Below are 14,061 nucleotides of genomic sequence, written 5' to 3'. Positions count from 1 at the left end.
TCGTGAATAAGACTTATGTAATATGTTACTTGTTTAAACCCAATTACTATAAATAGTTAAGTCATTTCAACATAAACCTTATATATGCCTTATAATTTATTATTATTTTTTTTTGAATATTTGGGTTAATTATAACAAATTTTTTCTATTATTTAGTATCTGATTAAATATTAAATGTCTCGTTTTGATAAACAGGTTATTAAACGGGTTAATACCTTTACCTGTTTAATAAACGGGTTGGGTTAGTATTGAGGATTCTTGACACGATTATTAAATGGGTTGGATTTGGGTTTACCTATTTAGTATAATACCTTTACATGACATGACACGAATACGAATTGTCACCCCTTATAATAATAGAGGTAGTGAGAGAATGAGAGAAGGGGGTGTAAAAATGTCTTTTTAAACATTAAATAATCTTTTATTGAGTCAATCCAAAGTTAAATGGAAATAATGTCTTTTTGTATGCAAAAAGTGATTTAACACAACTGAAAAATAACTTTTGGAATATAAGTAAAAAAATGACAAAATATTTTTAATGTGAGTGATAAGAATTTTCAAAAGATATTTCAATGTAATATTTGACCAAACCTGAAAGGGTGTCAGTGAAATTAACCCAATTATTAATGCACAATAATAATTGTTAGGGCACAATTAAGAAATTTTGTTTAAATGCAGCTAAAAATGACACCCTTTTTTAAGGTTAAACAAGCCTCAACTGGAATGAACTTTTGATAATTCAAACTCGAATTGACAATTAAATTCGAATTGTTGTCAGAGTTAAGTTTAAATTTAATGAATAGTAATCGTGTGAAGTTTAAATAATCTTATCTTGATTCAAATGGAGTTCAATTTCATTTCGATTGATTAGTTTAACAAATTTCAAGACCGACCCTTGAAGGCATTTTTTTGTTTAGGTTCAAGATTATTAAAGTGAAATAGTAATTATATATAAATCCAAACATTTTTAATATATATAAAAGAGTCAAGTTCACAAGTCATGTCAACGGTTGTTGAAGCTCAACTTGTATACTAAACTAGCTTAATCTTTTGTATAATTGAAGCTCAACTTGTATACTAAACTAGCTTAATCTTTTGTATAATTGTATTATATTTTTCACTTTATGAATTAATTTTTTTATTTGAATAGATATCTCATCAATTTGTAATCAAGTACTTCTCTTAGTTCTCTAATTCAATAGGATATGAAGGTATAGTATTATTTGACCATGTTGTATAAGGATTGGTAAGTGGACATCAATTTATTCCAAAAAAATGTATTTTAACAATTTTGCACTATAATTCTTAAATGAATCACAATTTAAAGCGAACATGTGTCATCAAATTTTCCCTCTTTAACACTTTTACATTAATATAAATTAAATATTAAAGCCACCATTCGCCAAATGCATGTGAAAATTAAAATAACCCTGAATTAATATTTCTTGAATTAAAAATTGCAAAAAAAATATAATTTAAACTTCAAAATGTAATTTTTTTTTAATTTTAAATTCAATATTAAGTATGAATTGAGTTTTAGATTTAAAATTAGATAAAATTTAATTTAAAATTTTAATTAATTTTCTAATGATGCGACATGGAAAAGCTGTATCTTGAGAAGTTATGGCAGAGTCGTTAGGCTGACCCAGTAGGTATGTCATATGAATGGGGTCAAAAAGTTGTAGCTCTGTCCATATATATTGATGGAGTGGTTTGGATTGACTAGGTATGTCCTTTCGTTTGAGTTCATGTGCCACTCTTAAATACAGTAAAAATAAAATTTAAAGGCGCTTCTGTTGAAATATAAAGATAGTAAGGATAAGAAATTCTGTCACTTTTCTACGTTCGGTTGACTGATGCAAATATGGTTTGGTCCATCTATTACACATATAGATTTTTTATATATATTTTATGTGTATATATGTAATTTTTTTTATACAATGTCTCCTAAAATTATTAGTTTTTAAAATTATTTCTTATTTTAAATTTTTTTTTTTCTAATTTACTCTTTAAATTCCTTAAAAAAGTTAAAATTTTCTTATTAAATTAAATTATAATTATTTCCTTTTTAAGTTGTTATTATTTTTTTATATATACTTTTTTTTCCCTTTTTTATATTTTTTTTACCTACTACCCCTTTAAATAAATTTTTTTTCTTAACATTTTATTCCCTGAACTAAAATTCTGGCTCTGCCATTTCGTACAGATTCGTCTTCTAATCGTTACTATGGGCATACATAATTGAAGATGCAAGAAATTTTCCCACTTATATCAGAAAGAGTAATTCTACACTTTAAAATTTTTCAACCCCTTTTCCCTCTACTTACAGCCTATTTATAAACTGTTATAGCCTTTCTAGATATTTTCTAACTAACTTCCTGAGCTGGGCCGTTCTTCTGGGCTTCTCTTTACTTTGGGCTCAGCTCATTTCTTGCAAAAACTGGGCTTTCCCCTCATCCGAAATGATCCTGGGCTTGATTAATTAAGGTTCAGCTTAGAATGGTAGTCCTTATCCGACCCACTTGTGACCACCTGGATCGTACCCGCCCTAGGTTATTTTGGGTATTCTCATCTGCCCCTATAATCTCCTCCTAATTAATTAGGGTTGGATTATCGAAAGGGCTTAATTATGACATGACGGCTCGAAGTGATGACGTGAGGAAGTGAACAGTTGGCTCAAAGATTAATGCTTCGAGATCTGCTGCATCATCTTCAACACAACCCCTTGTAGGTCGAACCAGTTTTACTTTAAAAACCTGACTTCTTATCTTTTGCCCTTCTTCAAGCTTTCTCTTCTTTTTCCTCTAGTGTCATTACCTTCGATTACTTCTGTCATCTACCTGTATTTTCCGGCGAGCTTCCCTTGTTTTCTCCGGCGATTTTTCCTGTTGCGATTTGACTTTCGCTTTGTGACCGAACATTCTGCAAAACTCCCTTCTCAAGGTCAGTTCCTTACTTTTGCTGCTCTATTTTTAGAGGAAAAGGTCTTTGCGCTTTAAAAAATTTCCTTCTTTCTTTTAGCATGGCCCTTCTTAACTTGAATGTTATTCGTTCGAAAAATAATATCCCAAATGATGTCTCTCTCAAGGTTTATCCCGTGGATCTATATGAGAGCACCGGTGAGGGTCTCCTTCCTGGGGAGATTCTCTCTTCAGCTCTTTATCTGAACGTAATCAGATTCCTTCTACACCCATTCTTCTGTTATGTTTTCAACAAATTGGGGTTCCCCTATTCAGGTTAACCCTAATTTCCTTAGGGTGATTTCAGTCCTTCTAATTTTGAATCGGGATAGAGGTTTTGATTTAGATATCATAGACCTTTTCCTTTGCTACCGAATCATTAAAACCAGAAGCGATGAACCATATTTCCACTTACATCCTATCAAGAAACGTTCCATCTGTACTAACAAGCTCTCATTCGAAAAGGGCTAGAAGAGCAACCTAATTGGGGTCAGTGGAAATTGGCAAACTCCTATTGCTCAGACTTTCCCAATCCCAACCACTTTCGGAGAGTGCTCTGTCCTTTAATTTAAAAAGTTTAAGACTCATCCTTCTAACGGTCATTGTGAATCATGTCTTCCTCGTTTCTATACTTTTCTTTGTCGGTGCCTTCGAATAAATCATGATGAGTTAGTTTACAGCGTTTGTAGGGCCAGACTTGACATTCTGAAGGAAAAAGTCCATAGCAACCTTCCTTCAATTGCTGACTTGTTCACCCCTAAAAACCTTTCTGACATATCGATTTTGGGGTCCACAATGGATAGCATACAACTTCCTTCCTTCAGCAGGAGAAGACGTTCTGCTTCGACTCCTTCAGCTGCGCCAACCCCTACAGTGACCACCTCAGCTACTCCTATTATGGCTCTAGCCACCGAGCATCCAACCGTTGAACTCGCTGTATCTACCTCTGCTGAAGTTCAGCCTGCTGTGCCGATCAATGAACGATCTGACATTCTGACTAAGGCTCCCCCAAATGGTGCTCAGGATGTTGAGGATTCCTCTCAGAGCAGTGGTGGATCTCCTCCTGCCAAGGCTGGTGTTTCAGTGAAGAGCTTGAGAAAAAGACCAATGCCCAAAGGTGGTCTTGATCAGAATGACATTCTGTGATACACCTCGGATCCGAGACACGGGTTGATCAGGCTCAGGCCTAAACCCGAGGGAATATCAAACAATTAATATTTAAAACGAACACGGAATACAAAATGAACTAAGAAATAAATAAAAGCTGAAAGAAATCTAAAATGGAATCCTTTAAAAATTAAGAACTTAAAATCCAAAACCTCCAATCGTTTAAACAACTCGAGAATCCAATCATTGGTCCCTTAATACGAAAATCCAAACTGAAGTATAAATAATAAAAACATCAAAACGAAACCATAGAGAGAAGTCCTACGTCGTCGTAAGAGTGAATAGAAATATCTGCTCAGCACGATCAGGTCTAAGTCTGGAACTGACGAGTACCTGAAAAATATAAGTGGGTCAGGCCCACGAACAAGTTCTAACCTACTACAATCCAAGCAGAACCTCGATACGCATATACATCCTAAGCAACTCAACAATAGCTAATAGTCCGTACGTAAGTATATCCACACTACAGGACTCTCACTGGACCATGGAGAGGGTCTCAACCTGAATAGAAGGTAATATGGGAAAACGCACCCAAAGGTGGGCATGAATACCTAGACCTAACAGGGTATACCTCAATCTCTCATATCCAGCTATGCATCCTACTGCATATATGCATCCTACTGCATATATGCTCCCTAACCAACGACTCTGAGACTCAAGCTCATATCGCGGTACTATAAAAATATATTTAAAGTCCTATCATATCCATCCATAAGAAATCTAGTTAGTCATTCAGCTTGTGCAGCTTCTTTGACTTAACATAGATAACAAGCAATCCAGTTAGTCATTCAGCTTGTGCAGCTTCTTTGACTTAAGTATAAGTAGGATTTATTTTATAATCCATTCCCCTATTCCGTGTAGGCAGGATTTAGTATTTTGAACTATTCCAAACCTAGACATGCCACCGTCCTATACCGGTGCATGTAATCCAACATCCAGCAGTTGATAAAACAAGTAATAACTGTAGTTATCAACTATTTCATATATCCAATAATTGATAATAAAATATTAGATATAAACATCAATGGTTCCATATTAAGCATGGTAAAATTATATAAGTTAACAGGCTTAATCAATTCCACATCGCAAAGTCCATTAATTGATTCAACGGAACATATACGTAAAATAATTTATTCCAAGTAAAGACAACAGAATATATATTTCATAGGCTTAGTTTTATAATACTGGAACATACTTGATTCTTTAAAAGAAACCATCCACAAGAAGTGTTATCCTACAATGCAGCAACTTCAAATCCTTTCCTCCCAGAAACAACTTAATTCCAAATAATCTTATTAGAATCTATAAATTCACCAGCCTATTTTTATAACACATAGGCAGAATCAACTGAGAAAATATTTATTAAGATTGCTATTTTAAAATTTAAACAACTCCAAGTTCCATCCAAAGACAGTAGCTAATTATTTCAACCATGACTACTGTCGAACTAAAACACAAGGTTGCTTTATTCTACATAAATCTTTTATCAGAGATTTTAATCCAACCTAGAACATATCCAAACACCCCAATATAGGTTCTACCAGAATCTAAAAATCCCAAAATCCAAACCCTGTAGCCCAGAACTCGCAAAAACTAAAAAAAAACTGAAAAACCCCAAAGGAGCCTGCTCCAACCAAGTTAGAGCCGCCTCCAAACAAGATGGAGCCGCCTCCAAACCAGTTGGAGCTGCCTCCAAGACACTTTGAGCCAGCTCCATGATTCCATGGAGCCACCTCCTTCCTCCTCTCTTCCTATCTGTTTGTTTTCTTCAACTGCGACTTCTCCGGTGACGTCCAGTTTTATCAGTCCTCAACTTTAATGGTTTCTACTGATTAAAATTAAGTTCCAATGCCCCAAATATTTTAAAACCATTAATCTTAAATCCACTCTAATTAGAATAGAAAAATTCAAGGAAGAAATAAAACAAACAAATACGAATCATGCAAACATATACAGTTGCAGATGAACCTAAACATGCAAACCAGATTAACATTAATACTTTCCAGTGTGTTACAGACTAACTCACTCTTTATATAGCAATTTACATGAATTATAAATCCAGTTACGTAAATTATTTTATGAGTTACATAACGAAAGATTATAAATCAAGCAGTACAACTCATAGCTACGGTCAGTTTAAACAACAGAGATATGAAAACCAGTTTACTTTGAATCTTTATAAATTCCTGGAGTTTCTTTAAACATGCAAAAAACACGAGTCAACGGAATAGAGTTATGATTAGAACTTGCCTTACACCGACGTCTTCCTCAATTCTCCGGTGAAACCTCTGTTTGCCCTTTCTGTTTCTTCCCAGACTTCTCCAAACTTCTCTCTGCCTTTACTATATCATGTATATGGTTCTAAAACCTTAGGCAGACCCTTAAGGATGTATTTATAAGCCACCCATAAACCTAACCCTTAGTGTGATATAATACAGAGACTAAGTCGGCTAACTTAATATAGAAACCCTAAGGAAATCCCACTAACGTAATTCACAATTAAACCAGTATAATAAATTAATTAATACTTAACTAAACCATATTACAATTTATTCAATTGCAGGAAACAATAATTTCTACAAAATAATTAATTCTATTTACAGAAACAAATAATACTATTTAAAGAAACAATTACTTCACAATTACAATTAAGTCAATTAAACTATTAAATAAACACATATGCACTTAAATAATTTAAAATTCAATTTAACCAATAAATTAAATACTAATTAAAATCCAATTAATAAAAATAATAAGCAACTATACTATTAAATAAACACATACGCACCTAAACAATTAAAAATGCAAGTTAAACAATAAATTAAATACCAGGACTATCCTTTTGAAATTATGGGTATTACATTCTTCCCCCCTAACAAAAAGAATTCCGTCCTCAGAATTCGCTCTTACCTTCTTCCAAAATTTTAGGAAACTAGAGCTGGCTCTAGGGACATTGGAGGCGGCTCCTTTAAAAAAAGGAGTCGGCTCTTTTTTTTTTTTAAAGAGCCTGCTCCATCAAATTTTTATTTTTATTTTTATGTTCAGCGATTATTTTTGGCTTCGGGGCTTAAATCTTGAAACATTCAGGTTCAGTTAGAGACTGTATTAGGGATAATCAGAGGTGTCCTAGGTTTTATTAAAACCTTCAAAAGAAGATTAAGGCAAAATAAAACAATTGGTGTTTATAATTCAACAGTAGACAATGATCAAATAAATTGGTTTATTGTTTCTGAATGGAGAGGGTTTTTTAATTGCTTAATCTTAGGATTGAAATTCTCATGGAGGTTATTATTGTTAGCATGTTCCAGTAACCTTGTATAAGCATGCAGATTTACAAATCTCTATTTTTCTTGTTGTGGATAAATTGATAGTTACACGTACTGGGTGGGTTGTCAATTGTAGGAATTTGTTAAAGTAGATTTAAATCAGCATGCTAGTATATACTTTGCTCTATCATGCTTAGTAGGGATTAATTGATGTTACGTGTGTGTTATGAATCATCAATTATTGGACCTTGGAAAGTAGTAACCATAAGCCTGTTAATTTATAAAATTTCATAATGCTTAATATGGAATAATTGATGCCTATATTTAATATTTAATTATCAATTAAGGAATTCATGGATTAGTTGGTATTTACATTTATATTTGTATTGTCAACTGCTGGACGATGGATTACATGCACCGGTATGGGACGGTGGCACGTCTAGGTTTGGTTTAGCTCAAATTGTTAAGTCCTACCTATTTTGGAATAAGGGTACGGATTATAAAATAGAATCATCCTTATATGTAAGTCTGTGCGGCTGAACAAGCTGAACGACTAATAGGATTTCTTATGGGTGGATAGGACCGGACTTTAAATATATTTTTATGGTACCGCGATATGAGTTTGAGTCTCAGAGTTGACGGTTAGGGAGCGTATATGCAGTAGGATGCGTAGCTGGCTATGTTGGTTGAGGTATACCTTGTCAAGCTTAGGTAGTCATTCCCACTCAGGTGCGTTTTGCATGTTGCCTTCTACTCAGGTTGAGACCCTCATCATAGTCTAGTGAGAGTCCCATAGTATGGATATATATATATACGGTTTATATAGCTATTGTTGAATTGATTAGAATGTATATGTGTATCGAGCCTCTGCTCAGATTGTAGTAGGATAGAACTTGTTCATGGGCCGGACCCACTTCTATTTTTCAGGTACTCGTCAGTTCTAGACTTAGACCTGATCGTGCGGAGCAGAGATTACTACTCATTCTTACGACGACGTAGGACTTCTCTCCATAATTTCGTTTTGGATGTTCTTTTAATTATAGCATTATATGTAACATGTAAACTTTTATTGATGTGTTGAAAAGACACTAATACTAGAAATTTGATCCATATTGACATATTTGAAATGAGCTAATTATATTAAAGAAGGAAAGTGATATGTTATTATTTTACTCATGATACTAATTTTTATCCTTGAAAGCTCATTTTTGAAAGCTCTTAAATAAAGAAATGAATGTTTGAGAAAGTAATGATTGCAGCTGAATTTCAGATTGATAAAAAAAGATTCTAAGGAAATTCTGGCAATTATTATTTGCCTATAAAGTTCTTAATTTGAACTTTTGACATGATGGATCTTAGGAAAGCTGGTGTGATTGTGTAAATCAAAGTGTGGGGCCTCAACATCGTAATCTAATTTTATTAATTAATTTTGAAAGGTTCAAAATCTTATCAGATGCTGCAATCTTTGTTTGATCCCAGATCAGAGTCAGTTTGTAATCAAGGTAGTGCAGAGAATCAACTTGAATTCTCAAATTATTAGTGGTCTTTATGATGTGATGAACTGCACCAAGGCAAACACAACTTGTTATCAAGTACAAAAATAATTTGGGAATAGATCATTGAATGTCTCTTATGAGAATATAGAGGTACTTGCAGAGTACTAAAGATCATGGGTCGGATTATTACAAATACCTAGCCGTTCTTTGCTATGGATGCTCAGAGTCCGTATCAACTTGGATCTTTACCATGGGTGGAGTTATGATTTCTTGGAAATCAAAATGGTGGACTTGATAACTCATTCCTCGATGGAATCTGAGTTTTATTGCACTTTTTCTACTAGAGAGGAAGTTGACTGGGTAAAGATCTTACTGGAGGGTATTCCAATACGAAGTAAGCCTATAACGCCCTTGAAATATTTTCGTGACAATAAGGTTGTGATGCTTCAAGCTCACAACGAGTGTTAAAATGGAAAGTCCATACATGGACAGTTGAAGCACAATCATCTGAAAGAGATCCTGGAAAATGGATTGTCATAATTTGGTATATATATCCACTATCGAAAGACATGTGAAGGGACCTAATGTCCAAGGCCAAATCTAATTTGGCATATCCACTGTCGAAAGACATGTGAAGGGACCTTGTGTCCAAGACATTGAAAGGGATGGAACTAAAGCCTGTAATTGAATAAGTTGTATTGTTGTGGGAACCCAACCCAGTGATATTTCTCCTGGGTTCAATGAGAAAAACAAGTAACATAACAACTTTTGTGAGCACATCAATGTTCCTTTCCCTATGATGTGATGTGGGTGCTCAATCCTGTAACCGAGAATGTTGGGATTTAGATCTCTTAATGAATCTATAAATCAATTTTCAATTGAAGTGTAGAGGATCACTTATGATAGATTCACTGACTAACCTTTGAGGAGACTGAGACTTTTACATAATCACTCTTGATAGATTCACCGATTTATCTTACAACGAGGAGGATGAGATTAAATTCTCTTAATGAGTCCATAACCGGTATTCGGTTGGAGTGTGTAAGGTCACTCTTGATGGGCACACCGATCTGAGTGTGGAAGTAGGGCCACTTCTATAGGATCCAGACAGGTTTGATTCTTAACGACGCTCAGAAGTATGGATTCCGGACACATGGCCGAAACATGTCAAGCTTTAGTACTTTATCTCCGAACAGAAGTGTGTGTATAGTATTTCTTATTCATCAACGTGGTTCTTGGTTCAAGACATCGTTCACCAAGTTCCTAGATGAAATGAAGGGTACTTACATTAGGTAATGGTTCAAGTCCGAAAGACACCATTATTGATACACATGACTGTACCGATCAACAAATAAAGAAACTTGAAATAAGTGGGGGATTGTTGGAGTTATGTTTCAAATTAATTTAGTAACTCTATATTTATGAAGACAAAGTATTGATTTTACAAACTTTAAACTTAAGTTTTCACCTGATGCATTTAATCTACTATATTAATATGTTATTTATGAGTAAAGTTTAAAGTTACATTAAATATAATTAATGTCTTCTAAATATACTAGTATAAATAGAAAACCTACATAGCCTACAATATATACATTCTCAATACAAGTAAGAGAGAAAAAAAGATTTGAAAAAGTGTTTTCAAACTATTGACTTTGAGTGTGTGAGTTTCATATTTTCTGTTGATCGGACGGAGATAAATACATAGGTTCATGAAGAAGAAGTATAACCTTCATGGATATACAGATTTGATATCTGGGCTTAGTTGAATCCCGGAGATAGTGCTACTATTTGTCTTTCGTTGCACGTAGGAGAGGCTTTAACTATCTTCATGTGATACCCCCAGATTTTCGGATGCGGGTTGGCCAGGCCCATGCCCGATTACCCGAGGATATCAAACCAATTAGCAATAATCGAACACAGAATAATTATATCAAAAGAGATAAATAAAATTTGCTGAAATGAAAACTAAAAGAGTAATCCAATATTTGAAAACCTCAGAATAAATAACTTCATTGATAAATAAGATATTTCAGATACAACTGATTCACCACGAACACATATCATTCTCCAACTTATACAACTTGGGAATCCATCCAGTGGACCCTTAAAATAACCCACTGAACTCAAAAGACTGGAAACAAAACCCAAGTTTAAACACAAAATATATTCCAATGTCATCGGTGGAGTGAACAACTATATCTGCTCAACACGATTAAGCTCTGCAGCCTGGAACTGACGAACACCTGTAAAGAATAATAGAAGAGTGGGTCAGGCCCACGAGCAAGTTCTAATCTAGCTGCAATCCATACAGTGACCCGATACGCAGATACAACGTAGATACCTCACAATATCTATCTAGTCCATACATATATATATCCACATTATGGGACATTCACTGAACTACAATAGGGGTCTCAACCTGAATAGAAGGCAACATGCGAAAACGCACCCAAAGGTGGGCATGAGTACCTAGACCTAACAGGGTACACCTCAACCTACTATAGCTAGCTACGCATCCACTGCATATACGCGTCCTAACCAACGAGTCTGAGACTCAAGCTCATCTCGTGGTACCATAACCATATATTTAAAGTCCATTCAAATCCATCCATAAGAACTCCAATAAATCGTTCAGCTTATTCAGCTGTACAGACTTATATAAGAGATCCAGTAAGTCGTTCAGTTTATTCAACTGCACAGACTTAAATATAAGGAGAATTATGTTTTTATAATTCGTACCCTTCTTCCCAAAATAGGTAGGACTGAGTATTTTGTATCAGTCTGTCCCTAGTATGTCACCGTCCCATACCGGTACATCCAATCCACAAAATCCATATAATTGATAGAACAGGCAAAGCTGTTCACCAATTAAAATCCATAAGGTAGGAATTAGCATTTTGAGCTAAACCATATCTAGTATGCCACCGTCCCATACCGGTGCATACAATCCTCCATATCCATGTAAATTACAAGGCATAAATAATAAGTGCGTAATTTATAGTCCAAAACCAACCATCCATATCGCTGCAGAATAATATTTAGTATTTCAACAACTTAAAACCAAAACCATGTAAATTACAGACTATGAATGATAGTACAGCAATTTAAAATCCAAAACCAATATCCAATTAATTGCAGCAGATTTTTAAATGTTTCAGCAATTTAAATCCAAGCGTTAAACCATATAGTTGCAAGAAGCAATTAATAATTCAGCAACTAACATCCAGAGAATGCATAGATCACCTCTAATATACCAATGACTCTATCATGCATTTAGAATAAATTCTATAATCATATTATAGTCCAATAAATTACTAAATTAATTTAAGCAATTTAATTCCTTCCATCCGACAACAGGGTACTAAGTTGTATACTTATATTTTGTTTTATCGTTTAGCCAGAGCCATGCACTATGCCCTAGGTCCAATCTATTAATTTAAAAGACTTAACTGTGCTTTTAAACTTAATTTAGAATCATTATATAACACCTTAAATTGTCAAATTAAAACTAGACAATTAATTTCCTTCCAGCCGTTAACCGACGCGTAGGGGTTAAATAGCACACTATTAATTCCATTAATATAAAGAGGGTATTTTATGCCATTCAAGACCTTAATTACATCTTAGAATAATTATTGAAAACCCCCATTAATGTTTCAAAACTGTTCATGAACCCAAGTGCTCCAACAGTAAAGTTTTTACGCCTTAAAAATAAATCAAAAATGAATTTCAGAAAAGAGCCTGCTCAAAGTTTCTAAGGAGCAGGCTCTTAGAGCCTTTTTTATGCATGGAGCCGGCTCCATGGATCCTTGGAGCCGGCTCTATGGTCGGTGGGAGACGTCTCTCTCCTCCGTGAAGCCGTCTCTTTCCCCCTCTGCAAGCTTCAATCCGTTCCTGCTCTGTTTCACCTCTGGTCTATTCCTAACACTCAATTGGTATTTAAATCTGATCTTGGGAGTTTAATTAACATCCAGTAGCATCCCATTAGTTTGTTACAATATTTGAAATCAATTGCAGAGATTTAAACAAAGCCATTAAACTAAGATGATTAAATTACAATACTGAAACTAATTGGTAGGATCAGTTCTAATCCATCCCCTCTGTCCTTCATTACCCCTGAACTTAGGAGTCCTATAACATCCCATTAACATCCCCATAGTTTGTTTACAGTAAACAAAAACAAGTACAGTACACCAAATACAATAGAACTATCATGCTTTAAAGAACGGAACTGGAAACAGTCATGCAAAAATTATATCAGTTTTAATTTCCACACAAACATACCATTAATATAGCATACAATAATATGAAGTTCCAGTTAATGATTTGTTAAATCCTAGAGGCTACCTAGGTGCACAGAACATAAGCCAGAGGGAAGGAGGAAGATCAGAACTTGCCTCTGTAATTGTTGGTCTGCTTTACTCTATTCTGGCCACACTGAAATACTGCTTAGCCTCCTATTACTTCTGTTCTTCCCTTCTCCTAGGTCTGACCTTGAAGCTTCAGTCGAAAAGCTCACAAACTTGTTCTGTTCTCTCAAAACCTCACTCTGTATCTCTCTGTGTTTTGATACGTGAATAGGGTTCTCCAACCCTTCCTTCAGATTATAACCGTATATCTATAGGCATAGATAAAACCTAATTCTAATGATAATCTAATACAGAAAACCTAGATTAAACCCTAATCGGCCATAGGATAAAACCCACGTTATAACCCTTGTCTGCTTCCAACTATTGGACCTCTTAACAGAAAACCTAAATAATTATTAATGTAATCCAACAAAATTTAATTAACTTATTATATTAAAATTAAAATTACTAAATTACTTCAACTAATGAAAAAAAATACCAAACACATTTAAATAAAATAAAACAATTCAAAAACACCATAAAACAATTAATGCAAGTATACCTCCATAATTAAACAATTAAACCACAATTAAATCAAATAACAAAGTCAAACAATTACACACTTAAACAACTAGTCACATAAAAATGAAATAAAAATACCTGAAATTCCAATTTTATCCTTTTTAAAACTAAGGGTATTACACTTCAAGAAACGATTACGCGCCTCTAAGCCTCGATACTCACTATTTTAATATATTAGTTCCAACAGATTCTTTATTCAAGGACCCCCTTACCTCATTTATTTTCTATAAGGGTTTCT

Source organism: Cornus florida, unplaced genomic scaffold (assembly GCF_030987335.1).
Source record: "Cornus florida cultivar Cherokee Brave unplaced genomic scaffold, ASM3098733v1 CherokeeBrave_3.0.0_Hap2_Chr02, whole genome shotgun sequence".
Taxonomy (NCBI): Eukaryota; Viridiplantae; Streptophyta; class Magnoliopsida; order Cornales; family Cornaceae; genus Cornus; species Cornus florida.
Note: the sequence above shows the minus strand (reverse complement) of the source record.